Here is a 13,886-nt window from a genome sequence, read left to right as displayed (position 1 = left end):
ACACACGTGACACACAGGTTTTCTCCATACACACAAGACATCAGCCACACACAGACACACCGGCTTTCTCATCTGCATTCCTTTATAAGCCTGTTTATAAACAGTCAATGTAATAAATTTGGAAGTCCTGCTCATGAGGTCTACATCTGGGTCCGCTTAGAAGAACCTTTAAGGAAGGAAGCTTTGAGCTTTCCTGGTCATACTCTCTTCAGACGCCAATGGAGGTCATGAGGAAGATCACCAGGGATCTCAGCGCAATTACAGTTTAGGGGTGAGCAGGCAGAAATGTGGCCCTCTGTCCTATCCAATAAAGCTCTGAAATTCAAAAAAAAAAAAAAAAAAAAAAAGAGGAACCTTTAAAAAGAACCAACATAGTGTACTGATAAAATACTACATATGAAGATACTAAGAAGGCAGCCTGGTATCATCTGCATAGTACAGGAAACACGAAGAAATTAATTTACATGCTTTTCGGCAAGTTCACTTCTGGTCCAAAATAATCCTACAAATTAAAATTTTCTCCCTGTTCTCAAAATTCAGTCCTGATGACTCTGATACCTATGGGTCCTATGGCTGACAAAGTCTTCCTCGAAACAAGAAAGCCTGATTAAAACATAGACTGAAGTAGCAGAGGGCAATGTGCACCGAGAGCGAAACTCCAGAGAGTCAGAGACCTGAGAGCGAGGACTTGACTTTCTGCCATTGGGAATGTTTGTCTGTTGTAAATGTAGATAGAACGAGTGTTCATGTCTACAGAGATAGCTGCTGAAGAGGAGAAAGCCCACTAAGGTTCTGACAGACAGTCAGGCAGCCTCAAGCATGATACATGTCTTCTAGGACACAAGCTGAATTGTGGGGCCATGTAGAGGGGAGGCGTCAACAGTCTCACAAGAAAGTGGATGAAGTCATAGAATTTATACTGGAAAATGGGCCCAAAGATCGTGCCAGCATGTCAAACAGAGATTCACAAGCTCCGAAGTACTTCCCTCATTGAATCAAAAACTTGATTGAATTAAAATGGCCATACAGGGCAGGAGGTGTGGCTCAGTAGTAGAAGTTCTATGCAAGCCTGCTGACCAGAGCTCAACGCAGGATGCAGTACACACACCTGTAATCCCAGCACTCCCACAAAGAGATTGGAGGTAGAAAGAGAAGACTTGACACACTACATGTGCGCAGGCATCACACACATAGACACACACACACACGTGGGCGTGCACATGCACACATGCATACTCAAATAACATTAAAATTAAAAAGCTGAGAAAATAGAGGAAATCAAAGATCAACACTAGAGTTTCAAATCCTGCTCCATAAACAAACCAATCAACACGTCTAGAAAGAGAGAGAGAGAGAGAGAGAAAGAGAAGGGGAGAGAGAGAGAGAGAGAGAGAGAGAGAGAGAGAGAGAGAGAGAGAGAGAGAGAAGGGGAGAGAGAGAGAGAGAGAGAGAGAGAGAGAGAGAGAGAGAGAGAGAAACTTGAAACAGAAGATAATAAGGAAACAACTCAAGGTCCTTTCCCAGTTCTGAAGCCCATGTTCTCAGTGTAAGAGGATCTACTATGTGACAAGGAGTGAGATCCCCCTCTGAGACCACTAGGGCTGCATCAGCATGGAATTTCAGAGCCTAGAGACAGAGATGGCCACACACCCCTTAGGGAACCAGGGGATGTGTGTATGTCTGGGGAGGGGGTTGTCAACCATTTCACAAGAGTCCCTAAGACTGTTGGCAAACATAGATATTTACATTACAACTCATAACAGTAGCACAATGACAGTTATGAAGTAGCAACAAAAATAATTTTATGGCTGGGGGAGATCACCACAACATGAGGAACTGTATTAAGGGAAAGAATAAGGAAGGTTGAAAACCATTGCACCGGAGGAAGGTCAGGGGCTCAAGGTCGTGTTCTGATACATAGTGAGTGACTCTGAGCCTAGCCTAGGTTACGTGAAACCTTGCCTCAAAAACAAAGCAAACAAAACCAGCCAGCCAACAAATAAACAACAAAACCCCTGACTTACAAATATACCCCAAATGACTCAGACTATTTGTGTGTGTACAAGTAGGTCCATGTGGGGGAGGAGGGGAGGAAAGAGGGGGAGGAAGAGGGGGGAGAGGGGGAGAGGGAGGAGAAGAAGGAGGGGGAGGGGGAGAGGGAGAGAGAGGAGGAGAGGGAAAGGAAGAGGGGGAGGGGGAGGGGGAGGGGGAGGAGGGAGGGGAAGGGAAATGGGAAAGGGAAGGAGAAAGAGATGACCTTGGGTATTGTACTTCAAGAATTGTCTATCTTGGTGGTTTTGGGATGGAAAACAAATCTCTTTCTGGCTTGGAGCTTACCAATTTGATTAAGCTGGCTAACCAGCAGCACACCTCCAGGATTGTTCCTCCCGTCTTCCTCAGCACTGGCAATACAATCGAGCTGCCAAGCCTCACTTTCTATGTGGTTCTAGGGCGGGGACTTAGGTTCTCACCACTTGCATGGCAAGTCCTTTAGTGAATTGAGCTATGTCCTCAGCCTTAAAAGGCATAACAGCTCTGACATTTAAAACAGATAGTCTGTAGAGCAACTGAGTCTATTTGAGTCATGGTTTAGGTCCTAGGAAAATGCCAAAGTGAATGAGGGATAGGTATCACTGCATTTAACAAGAGAAGACAGTGTGTGTGTGTGTGTGTGTGTGTGTGTGTGTGTGTGTGTATGTGTGTGTATGTGTGTGTGTGTGTGTATGTGTATGTGTGCGTGTGTGTGTGTGTGTGTGTATGTGTATGTGTGTGTGGGTATGTGTGTGTGTGCGTGTGTGTGTGTGTGTGTATGTGTATGTGTGTGTGGGTATGTGTGTGTGTATGTGTGATTAGAATTTGATGCTGGGCCTGAAGCAAAGGCTCAGCAGCTAAGAGCACTGGCTGTTCTTGCAAGAGAGCCCAGGTTTGATTTCTAACATCTCTACGGTGGCTTGAAGCTATCTGTAACTCCAGTTCCAGAGGATCCAACACCCTCTTCTAGCCTCCAAAGACTGTACATACATGGTACAGGTATATACACTCAGGAGCACAGCTAACATAAATCTTACAAACAAACAAATAATCTAATACGACTGGACAGAGCTGAGATTAACTTTGGAGAGCAATGAACCACTGGAGAAACTCACGTTCAGTCAGCTAACCACTTAGACCAGCTTTTACAGACACCAGCAGCAGCCAACTGTCACACTGGGACCAGGGACTGAATGCAAAGCTACTTTAGTATTTTTGGTGATGTTGGTGAGGAGCATGTGTGTGTGTGTGTGTGTGTGTATGCGCGCGCGCGCGCACGCGCGCGCATGTGTGTGGTTGTGGGGACAAATTACAGCTGTATGTCTGAGGCCCTTGAGTGATTTTCCATTTAGACCTTTAGAGTGCTTTTTTTAAAGTCTGATAAATTAATAATCTTTCACCTCTTTGTTAATTACAGTAAATTATTTACCTTCAGTACTCTGAGAAACTTACTGGTGACATTAATAATTAAAACCAGGAATTATACCACACAGAAAGGTATCCCACCGGCATGTAATATTCACGAGGCAGGATGTGCCAACTTGCCAGGATCCGACAACCCCCTTTGGATCTGCTTTCTCTCCTTGCCTCCCCTAGCTCTTTGCAGCCCATCAGAGCCTAGTCACACCACAGCTGAGCAGATGGTACACCTGGCCATCCCAGGGAGCTAGAATGTGCTGCCGTGCCTCTGAAAGGTAGCATTTCAAGCCAATGTTGGCTGCCAGAACAGTTTCTCCTCAGAGTCCCCTTTTCTCTTTCGTGGAGGTTGGTTCAGGTTTATGAGTGGCCCTGAGTCCGAATAACTTAAATATGAGCTGCCAGAATGTTCTTACTGTAGGGGCGGTTTCTGAAGCAAAATAACAGCAACTCAGGCAAACCTACGGTTTTATAGGCAGATCATGAATTGGTAATTTCCTTTCCAACTGTCTCCACATACTTACAGGCTAGAGTTTGGGGAAAACTGAGCAGAGACATGCCAGCATCTACTTATTTTATAAACAAACAGTATTCCTTTCAGAGTGTCTGTCCTCACCATCAATGCTCAGGGGCACTATGGCTCCCATTTAAAGGACTAAGCAGAGCACATCGCTGGGTGACCATTAAAATAGAAGCAGTAGCTGCGGACGCAGCTCAGTGGCAGAACATTTGCGTAGCATGCGTGAAGCCCTGGGTCTGGCTCCCAGGACCATATATACCTGGCATAATGGCACACACCTGTAATTCTGACATTTGGAACGTGGAAGCTGGAGGATCAGGAGTTCAAGGTCACCCTCAATTGGGACGTGAGTCGCAGGCTAGCATGGGCTACATGAGCCTCAGCTCCTAGATCTATTGGGACCGAGGTGGTATCTAGTGAAAAAGTGCAGCTTTGGGGCTGAGCCGCCTGTAGCTGGATTTGGCAGCGCCTGTTGGCACTTTCTATGGGAGATGACCCTTGCTACCGTGAACTTATTGGAGGTGGCTCAAAGGTGGTTATGGGCTCTCCAGACCCAGTTTTCACAACACCTCTGAAAACGTGGTGTCACTATCTGAGGGGTTTTGTTTGTTTGTTTTTTTTTATTTTTTGTTTTGTTTTTTAATTTCAGGAAAGGAGTTAGAAGGGCTGGCTGGGGTCCAGCATCTACGGTCCTGTGCTAAGGCCTGCGCCTGCTCATAGAGACAGCAGATTTTCTCCTAACAGCATCTGCTACTGCAAGGGTACTGACTACCCTATAGACCCTCCTGGCCATGGGCACAGGGGGTGCATGTATTTAGGGGATTAGTCTACATGCCCACTTGGTACAGACAAAGCCAACCTCCAGCAACTGACCCCCAATGTGTGTAGGGGGACACTTTGCTCTGGATCGTTTCCATGGCAACATCTGCCGGCCTGTGGTCCTTCACATTTTTTTTCCCCCATTCTCCCAGTGTCTTTGTCTTTCATTGGTTGATAAGAGACTCGGCCAGAGTGTAAATCACGCCCTGGCACTGACGCCATATTGGTGTTAAACTATAATGCGGTGTCTTTTAATGTAAAAAGGCTTCCATTCTCCCCAGAGGACTTTGATTTTATATGAGGTTATGTGTTAAAACATGACGATTTACTGAGGAAAAGAACAAAACCCAAAACGTTTCAGTTTCAGGCTAAACCCTGGGACTTTCCAGACATTTACACGGGATGCTGGTACCAACAGACAGCTCCTGCTCAGTACTAACACGCACCTTACAAAAACCGGGGTCCAGTTTATTCACTCAAAAAGTGCTTAGTTCTTAAAAATTTTGTTTTATTTTTGAGACAGATTCTTGCTAAACAGCTCTGGCTGCTTTGTCGGAAACTGTATAGTCCAGGCTGGCTTCACACTCATGGCAATCCTCCTGCCTTAGCTTCTTGAGTGCCAGGATGACAGGAGTAAGTTATCACCTTGGCTTTTCCTTCTTTTTAAACAGTGCTCCAATAATCCATGGTGTGCTAATCCCATGGTAATGACTGCCTGCCTTAGGTTCTCCAAGTCCCCAAAACTTTTAGACCTCAAAGTGACATTACACTCATTTTACAGTTAAGGGGAAGGAGGCACTCAGAGATTTAAAAAAAAAAATCTGGCAACACAAAGTCACTGGCTGGCACACAGCGGCTTCGGAGGGACAATACATTAAAAGCAGTTCCCATCGATTTCTTACAAACTTTGACTCCCACATCAAAGGGACCATCGGCACAGGGTCTTCACCTTCATCTTGGGGCATTATTACCATCACACTGCACATTATACAAGGGAGTCCAAAGCCTGACTAAATGATGAGGTCACTGTCTCCGAGAGCTTAATATTTTCTAAAAATAGTATCCCGGCCGCCCAACGCATCAGAGGAAAGAAGAGAGTAAGAACACACTGGCCTTATTAACCGGGACACACCCTGAAGTTCAGGTCTGGAAATAAACGGAACATGTTGGTCTGACAAACCAGGACACGCCCAGAAAGCCCAAATCTGGGAATAAATACTAAGTATAGGAGAAGAGGGCAGGAAGGGGGGGATAGAGAGAGGGAAGAGATGAAGAAATGGATGAAGAGAGGGAGGAAAGGGGGGAGGGGGAGAAAAAGAAAGGGGGGGAGAAAGATCTAGTTGGCTCTATCATCCAATCTCTCCCAACTGCTGACTGTTAGCCCTTAGTGTCAAAAGTATGTAGTATATACCGCCTATCATCCCTCAGTCCTTACATGGAACTTTCCAGCATAGGGGTGGGGCTACCCATCTCCCAGAATCTCCTCCCTATATAATGCAGACATTTTGGCCTCTCTCCCTGTCTCTCTGCATTTCTGAGTTTTCTCTCTCCCTGTATGCACATGTTCTTTTTCTTCTCCCTCCCCTCCCTCTTCCTCTCCATGGTGACCTTCCTTCGCCTCGTTCCTTGGGATCAGTGCACCTGCCCAGGAACAACTTCTCGATAATCCTGCCTGCCTTTATTTTAATCTGGCTTGAATGGACTCATTTCAGCGGCGGAGAATAACATCAATTTTAAGTACACGGTAGCCTAATGCACCAAGGCATAAATAGCTGAAGAGCATTGCTTCTTACATTGATGCAATGTTGCATCCATCTCTCCATGCCAACTTTTAGGGTGTGGGCACTCTCCAGACCACGGGGTTGGGGGGGGGGGCGGGGGGGTGAAAGCAACCACTGGATTGAACAACATTGGCCAAGTGGAAATGGAAACTTCAGAGATTGCTCAGTGTAGAGCACTTGCCTTCCAAGTAGCAAGATGACAAGAGAATTTGGGGCCAGGGGGAACCTCCCCTCCCCCTCTCCCTAGGGTGCTTCAAGACAGGTCAGACATTTGGGTTAGGGTAACTTGGATTCCTAAGAGGAGTCAGGGAATAGATGGAGGCTCAAGTCTCAGCTCCCCCCCCCCCCCCCCCGCCCCTGGCTTCTGTTTGTTAAAGTGCAGATTAACACCTATTTTAGCAGAGCATGGTGGGCTTTGGCTGTAACCCCAGCACTCAAGAGGCAGAGACAGATGTTTGAGGTGGCTTGAGCTTGGCCCCTGGAGCCCATGTAGAAAGCCAGACAGAGTTGTACATACACATCTGTAGCCTGAGCATTCCTGAGGCAGGACAGAAGGAGCAAAATTTCAGAGACATGTGAAGGAAAAGAACCCAAACAAAGCCCCTCCAAGCTACGAAGAATCCCAGAATAAGCAATGCTGGTTGTAAAGGACTGTGATATTGTTATTACTTTCATAAATATCATCTAGACAATTAATGCTAAGATAGCAGTGTCTCAGTGTAAGGCTTGGATGTCTATGTCTATGACCTTGGGCAGGACTTCATCAATCTCCCCAGATAGCGCCTGAAACTCTCACACAATAAGAGAGATTCCCTGTGGGTGAATCTTTTTACCCTACCAATTGTGATCCTATTAGGTGCCCTCAGCAACCTCCCACTGTCAAATCCACTAAATTCCTACTCACGACTGTTGCTATGCAAATAGTGAACCTGGACTCTCCCAGGGGCCATGGGTCCTCAGCCTTTCTTTCAAGCTCTGTCCGTTCTCAGAACACCCGCTGTGAAGCCTGTATTATAATGTCTTCAAATAAAATTCCCAGCTCTGCTTCATAGACCTGACGTTCTTTTCAGTGTCAAAGTCCCTAATCCTGGTGTGGCTGGAACTAAGGTCCCTACAACTCTTGGGGAAATCATGAGCTGCTGAGAGTTACAACGGGGAGGGAGCTGGCCACTGGAGCTGGATGCCAGAGAACTGCTCAGAAGTTTGTGAGACAGCTAGCCCTGAGTGCAGACAGCCCAAGAAACAAGAGCCCTGCAAAGCTGTCCTCTGATCTCTACACATGAGCTGTGGCACACATATGCCTACAAATCACACACACACTGCACATCATTCGCACGCATACATGCTGCGTACACAGCTCAAAGTAAACTAGTCAATAAACAAACAGCAGCACCCCCTTCAAGGGTGGTGTCCCCCTTTCACGAGAAATGTCTCCTGTAGGCTCACTTGGCCCCCAAGCTGTCAGTGCTGTTTGGGGGAGGTGCTGCCTCATGGCAGGAAGAAGTACAACGGAGTGGGCGGGCTTTGAGAGGGTCTAGCCTCGTCCCACTTCCTGTTTGCTCTCTGTTTTGAGTTTGTGGCTGAAGATGTGATCTCCCAGCTTCCAGTTCCTGCCACCCTGCCTGCTGCTTTTTACTCCCCCTACCCCTCCTGCTTCCCCTCCCCCCACACCATCCCCCACCACAATGGGCTTTTACTCTCTGAAATCCTGGAAAGCCAAAAGAAACTCCTCCTGGTTCCCTTTTGCTCACAGGCAGTTTATCATAGCAACTGAAGAGATACTCACAGGGGCAGCTTGGGAGCGCGAGAAGAGATAGCAAGCACAAACAGCATGAAATCTTTATGAAAGGGAACCCATCAGGGATGGTGGCTCATCCTATTACTCCAGCCCAAGAAAGGCAGTAAGAGGCAGGAGGATCCAAAGCTCAGGGTCACTCTTGGCTACATGTGAGTTTATCTGGGCTATGTAAGATCCTGCTTTCAAAACCAAGCCAAACCATACCAAACCAAACCAAGAAATGGCAGTTCTTGTGGATTCCATAAGAGGAAACCTGATTCTAGCCAAGGATGGTGGTACACTTCTCTAATCCTCTCCTCAGGAGGTTGAGGCAGGAGGATCTGAAACTCATGGCCGTTCTCAGGTGCCCAGTGATTTTTGAGTCCAGCCTGCACAACATGAAAAACAGGAACAGAACCGACCCAAGCAGGAATGTAAAAAACAGACTAGGCCTTCTCTTCTCCTGAAAGCATTTCTTGATATCAACTACAGTTGTCTTAGAAGGCTTTTCCCCACTTCTTTTTTTCCCCACTTCTTTTTCTGGTACTGGGATTGAACTTAGGGCCTAGAACATGCTAGGGATGCTCTTTACCAGTGAGTTAAATCTCTGGCCCCTTTTGCTTGTCATTTTGAAGACCAGGTTGACCTCGAACTTGTGATTTCCCTGCCTCAGCCTCCCCGGTAGCTGGGGTGTCGAGTGTGTGCTATCACGCCCCACTACAGCTAGAGTTTAAGCTATGACAAAGCATGGTTTGTTTAGATTTCCAAATCTGATCGATTTCTATCTAATTTAGCGGTGTTCAACAGAAGGTTAACCAAGGCCGGCCTGAAAGCTGAGAGCTGGTTGGCACGTCACCGCTAAGCAACCCCACAGACTTAAGAAACTCATAATACCAACTTCTCTGCCTTAAAACAGACCCGCAATCTTACTGAGCCATCTTCCGGAGGTGTTGAATGGATTCCCCAGGTACTGCTGGCCAAGCACTTCCAAGAAGAAAGCAACATATTAAATATCACCAGGCCAGGTGCTTATCTCCCTGGGGACTATCTAGCAAATCTTTCATTTAAAGCTGGCTCTCTTCTGCCACTGTGCCCCTTTTCTGAGTCCTGCTTAGAGGTTGCATAAGCAGAAGAAACAGCAGAGCCAGCAAGTCTGGTAGGAGTCAGGGTCGCTGCAGTGAGACATAGAAGAAGGAGCCCTGTAAGCTTTTCTTCCTGCTGCTGAGATGAGTGACGTACTGCGATCGAGACAGGGTTTCTCTGTGTAGCCTGGGCTATCCTGAACTCGCTTTATAGACCAGGCTGGCTTCCAACTCAAAAGGTCTGCCTACCTTTGGCACCCTAGTGCTGGGATTAAAGTCACGTGCTACCACTGCCTGGCGACACATGTCAAGAGTTTGAGAAAGCAAGAGCAGCTTCCACTGGCAGACGCTCCAATTTGCATGTGATGAGCTAAGACATCAAATAGTCCAAAGGCCAATAATGTATCACATGACACACAAAGTCATAATAGTCTTTAAAAAAAGAAAAGAAAGAAAGGAAGGAAGAAAGAAAACAAACAACCCAGGTTTAATTCATAGGAACTAGAATCTCAAATTGTGAGCTCTCTGAGAATGCACCAGTGCACCAGGTCAGAAGATGTCACCAATGCCTGCACACCTGTGACAGTCCTCCCCACCACCCCCAACAGTGTTTGCAGAATTATCTCCAAAGTCAGCGCTCAGGCAGATGATGCGGCTGATTATAAAGCACCTTAGTTAAACCTTGAAAACGGGTTACTGTTGGAAGGCCTGTCCTGTATCCTTGGGCAAAAGTCATGAGGGCAAACTGTGGACTGATGCTGGTATAATGTTTTTGTACACTGTGCAAAGATTACCCTTATATTATTCAAATGCTGGTTTCTATGCCCCCATACCTGGCTGCAATCCTTATTCTGAAAATCTCCCCTCTCAATTTATTCCCTGACTGGTCAATAAAGAAGCCGATCAGCTAGCGACTGAGCAGGGGATAGAATTGAGGCTAGCCTCCTCCAGGTCTGGGGAGGGAGAGAGAGAGAGAGAGAGAGAGAGAGAGAGAGAGAGAGAGAGATAAAGTGGGGATTTAGCCAGAGGAGAGGATCTAGGAGACACCAGAAGAAAACAGCTGGAGCGGAGAAAGCCAGTATCTTGGGGAATTTTGGCTAGGAGATAGCCAGATTATTGTAGAGGATTAAAATAAATTAATACTGCTCAGTTGTTGTGCCCTAGAGCTGTTAAATAGTCCTGCATCACTCATTTGGGAGCTTGCAAGGTTAAGAGAAAACTGCAACATTTATGAAGTCAACACTAACAGACTTAAAAAGGAAGCTTGCAGTAGGAAGGCAATCCAAGCAGAGACAGGAGCAGGCATCCGTGGGGGCGGGGCATCTATAGGGGGCGGAGTATCCATAGGGGGCGGGGCACCTGCCCCACTTCTCTTTTCTCGATGTCCCTAAGTGAGCAGAAATGCAAGGGATGCTCACTCCTTTATAGCTATTCTCTTGAAGAATCGAAAGCTCAGCTTACTTTCCTTTTATTTTGCTAAAGTTTGATTAATCTCTTCCAAGACAGAAAGCCCGGAATAATAGAGTCTATCACTTCAAGATGCCTTCCAGTGTTGCTATGGACACGTGGGTGTTTACATCAGAGTCCATTGCCCCCTGCAGCTGGGATATTAGGAAAGACAGGGACCCAGAGTCCACTGGGAGGTTGGACGGTTGAGACTGAATCACTGGTTTCAGTGAAAGTCTCAGTGGTTCTTGCTGCAGGGAGGACTGCTTCTAGCCGCTCTAGTGTTCGACTCCCAGAAACGTTGGTGGAGGTCATCTTTATGGTTTAGCCTGTTGCTCTCAAGGCTAGATGTGGCCTGCAAGATGGCTCAGTGGGCAATAAAGCTCGTAACCATGCCTGGCAACCTGAGTTGTCCAGGACTCTACATGTATGCATTCACAAAACACACACACCTTTTTTCTTAGGCCTAGGCAAAGTAGAGTCTTACCAGGTTGACTCCAATTATACTTTTTTGGTAAGCTTTTGCTGTTAAGGCTCCCTGCAGAAGAATAGCCTGGACTGGGTCCAATAGCCATATTTGGGTCTCATCCTATAAGGAGAGAAGGAGATTCTACTCCCCTTTTAAAGTGATCTGACAGAGAAGTGGATCGGGTAGGCAGAGTCGGCCACCAGAACCTGGCACTGCTGTTCACAGGCGTGTAAGCAGAAACCCAGCCAAAGGTCAAATATTTCCATTCCTCTCACGGTGGTTAACTTGCCTGCCATAAGCCTTGGCTCTTCATATCTCATACCTATTGCCGGATGTTTAAAGCACATTGTTAATAATTGTTAGAAATGAGAATTGTGAAGATTCCTGTGCAAAACATCGGGCTAGAGAGGCCCACGACAATCATGGAAATTACCACCAGGTTTAAGACCCTTGAGAACAGGTATCAGATCTCTGGGCTTCTTCCTGGCCTTTCCCCACATTGAGCAAGGGTGATGGAGACTGCAGTTGCTAAACAGAGGCAGTTTGCTACCTCAATGTGTGCCCGCAGAGGGTAAGTTAGTCCAGTCATGCGGACTCTGCCTTTAATGAGGCTAAGAAATTATCTGCCATGGCTGGTGTGAAATACAAGTAAATTAACGCCTCCAAGATGTGGAGGGGAATTGCAGGCACTGCGGGTACCACGTTCACTACTGCCATGAACGTCCTCAACACTTAAGGCACATGGTGAATTCCATTCTTTGTAGAAGTCCAGGGCTAGCCGATGTGGACCATGCGCCGTCTCTTCATAAGCCACACTAGCGAGCTGCTCTCAGTAACTAACAGAAGAAATGGCGACATCCACTGATGTCTTTCAGGACAGCCAAGCTTCCTGTGAGACTCCAGTCTCCTCCCTTTTCTTCATTAACATCTATTTAGAAAGGTTTAGAATGGTTCTAAACACAGTTGATAGTTGTTTGTTTGTTTGTTTGTTTTTAATTACAGTTTAGGAGCTGGAGAGCTAGGTCAGTGGTTAAGAGCACTTATTGCTCATCTGGGGAACCCTGGGGCTCCAAGCCCCGGCACCCAACATACTGGCTCACCGCCATCTCTAACGCCTGTTCCCAAGGATCTCATACCCTTCTTCTGGCTTCAAGGGGGCAAAATAACCATGCACATGAAATAAATTAAAAAAAAAATTAAATTACACTTTAAACTTGTTTGGTGTGAGTTATGCCTGCATACATGTATACACACATGTAGATACATGTATGGTCATATATGGCATGTAGTACGTGTGGAGGTCAGAGGGCAGCTTGCAAGAGTCTGTTTTCTGCTTCCACCATGTGAATTATGGGGGACTGAATGTAGGTCAGCAGGTCAGTAGGTCTGGTGGCAAGAGCCACCTTTACCCACTGAACCATCTCCCCAACTCTTCCTGATTGGCTGGTCTGATATAGGATGATTTCATGGACCTGGGCTGGCCTTGAACTCCCTATTGCAATAAAGGTTGCCCTTGAATTCCTGCCTTCACCTCTCAGGGGCTGTGCCACCATGCCTGGGTTTATGTAGTGGATACACATAGATGTTGGGGCTTAGAAACAAATATACGAAATGGTGACTGATCAATACATCACTGTCCATAGGAAATCCAGGATCTCAATACAATACAATCCAGCCCCACCCGGTACTCTCATCTTCAAGTGCCCAAGTCTATTACATAAGATTACAGAATTATCATCATAAAATCTGCAATACCCTCCCATACACTTTAACCATATATACATATGTATAATACCAACTGCAGTTGCTGTAGTCACATGGCCTTATACAGGGAGCAAGGACAGAGAGGTCAGCATAGGCTCAGTGCTGATGCAATCTGAGTCAGCAGGTGTGGTGTGGACGAGCTTGGCAGAAAAGACAACGGGCCAGTCAGAGATGCCATGACCAGGGTTTCCTAGCTGGATGGACACCTGAAAATCACCTTTGGAGCTTTAGAAACCACCCGTGCTTAGGATCCAGCCATGGGGGAGTCTCTCTGTGGACATCTTTGGTTTTTGAGAAGAGCCATAAAGGGATTCCTTTGTGCACCTGCAGTTAAGACTGCTGAGTCAGCAGCATCCCACACAATTCGACTCATAGGTACAAAGAAATCCCCATGCCCTGTCCTGCCCAGGCCGACTGAGTCAGGAACCAAGCAGTCCTGGTTCTCATGGGTGGGGAGGTTGTCTAGAAGGTGCTGACAGATGAATTTACCATTCTACTCGTATGCCCAAAGTGGCACTCATGGATGGCCAAGGCACATAGCTGAAAGGGAATGTTCCTATAGGAAAAGAACAAGCGGTTCACAGACTGTGAGTGACAGGTGGGGAGAGATAATGGATGCTAACCTCTCTCATGCCCCCCCTCTGGCTCTGGCATCTACGTGTGTCTGTATTCAGCACGAGATCCTGGGATGGCACAGTGTGACTGTTAATGTTAAGTGTCAACTTGACTGATCTAGGATTGACGGAGAGATAGGCCTCTAGTGACGACTGAGAGGCAGAGG

The 13,886-nt window shown here is 46.8% G+C and overlaps 1 protein-coding gene across 54 annotated transcripts in view; it reads right to left on the bottom strand.

The window, feature by feature from the left end:
• Ank3 (ankyrin 3, epithelial) overlaps nt 1-13,886 on the bottom strand; it is a 493,951-nt gene that overhangs the window by 76,516 nt on the left and 403,549 nt on the right. The window lies entirely within an intron of this gene.

Source organism: Mus musculus, chromosome 10 (assembly GCF_000001635.26).
Source record: "Mus musculus strain C57BL/6J chromosome 10, GRCm38.p6 C57BL/6J".
NCBI classification, from domain to species: Eukaryota; Metazoa; Chordata; class Mammalia; order Rodentia; family Muridae; genus Mus; species Mus musculus.
Note: the sequence above shows the minus strand (reverse complement) of the source record. Positions and strands in the feature narration are given on the sequence as shown.